A 1,716-nucleotide genomic window follows, 5' to 3' on the forward strand; every position below is an offset into this window, starting at 1 on the left:
TGCAGAACTGTGTGCCCCTGGGACACAGTCCAGACCCTTTTTCTTCATGCCACATCCTGCTGGAGGCCAAATCATAGATGGTCTCAACCACTCCAGGTTAATTGGCCACCCCTCCCTGCCAGCATGATAGATCCTGCCTGACATTTCCCCAGATAGTTAACTGATACCCCAGCAATTTGTCATGGAGACCTCATTATATGCCAACTGGGTCCCCTAAGCAGTTAGCGTCTGTGCCCCAGAAACAAGATTGGCAAGTTAATAATGGAGCTTAATCACGCTGTTCCCTGCTGGCACTGGAAGAGAATTACCCGGAGCCAAGATGGGATGCTGGTGGGAAGAGTGGTGCCTTCTTAGAGTGGGGACGAAGCTTCCTGAGAGAGCCTAAAGTCACTGCCCCTCCTGGAGGTCCCCTGACCTCAGTTTTACTTTCTTCTGTCAACAATGCTTGGATTTTCCACTGAGAAATCCTTTTCTCCACAAGGTAGGCTGAGGTAGATTCTAACCCACGCCCAGCCACAGCAATGGGTCCAGGGGAAGGTGTATAACTCAACCCAGGCCAGCCAATGCATGTCACCTGGGGGCTTTTGCTGGAGCTGTTGGGGTAAAGGGGCTCACTTTGCCTGGGATTTTTACACAGGAAGGAGTTAAGGCTGGGCTGCTGCTGCTTTCTAGACCCTACAAGGGGTAAGGAGAGAAACAGGCTTGATGCCCTGGAGAGGCCATTCTGTCTCCAGAGGGAACTAACAAGGTCCTGGTTTGTGTCCCATAAACCTGAGACGTTCTGATTCTATACAAGGAATCTCAACAGATTCAAGGCATTTGCAGAGGCTGTGGGGACGGGTCTCCTGGGAAGGAGACAGCCTGGTACAAGAAGAGCAAGGCCTGGGCCCAGGCGTCTGCTCCTCAGTGTGTGTGGGTCTTCTGGCCCTTGCAAAGGCAGAGGAGGAGGGGATGCAGGGTTGGAACAGCAGAGGAGTGGGCAGGAGTACAGCCTGGGCCTCAATTTCAGCACCAAGGACAGAGGCAAGCCTGGAGGAGGAGCCCACAGAAACCAGCATTCTTGTTATTAGGAAACGTGACAGCACCCTTCAGGTGGAAGCCGTTGGAATCATGGCATCCACGTGCCTTAGAAGCAAACCCCAGTTAAGTACCAACACAGGACTCTTGCGGGAATTTAAAAAAACCAGCTCCTTTCCCAGGACTGCCTGCAGAAGAACACAGGGGCTGTGGTTTCTGGGGTGGGCTTGTGGCTGTCATGCATCTCTCCTCTGGAGGCCACTAGGTGATGCACAGCATAGAAATGAGGGGGTGGCCCAGAATAGAGGGCCACAAGGGGTCGGGGAAGGAGGGGTCCAACACAGATGCGCCTTGGTGATGGCTGGTGTGGCAGGTGCACAGGGAACCCAGGACATGTGGACACAGGAGGGATGGTGCTGTGTCGGTCACCCTTTGAGGCCTAACAAATTATCCTGGTAAGAGATTCACTGTTTCACACCACTTCTGAGAAGCAGGAACCTGGAAGCAGATTGGCTGGGTGGTTCTGGCCCAGAGTCCCTCTGGAAGTAGCAGTTAAGCTAGCTGGTGGCTGGGGTGCAGGAGGCTGAGGGCTCAACTGGGGCAGGAAGAGCCACTTCCAAATGGCTCCTCACATGGCTCATGGTGGGACCCCCTGGCGTGGCTGACGACATAGCAGCTGACTTCCCTCAAAGTGCACAA

The sequence above is a fragment of the Otolemur garnettii genome, unplaced genomic scaffold, assembly GCF_000181295.1.
Source record: "Otolemur garnettii isolate 467f Iridium unplaced genomic scaffold, OtoGar3 scaffold00018, whole genome shotgun sequence".
Taxonomy (NCBI): Eukaryota; Metazoa; Chordata; class Mammalia; order Primates; family Galagidae; genus Otolemur; species Otolemur garnettii.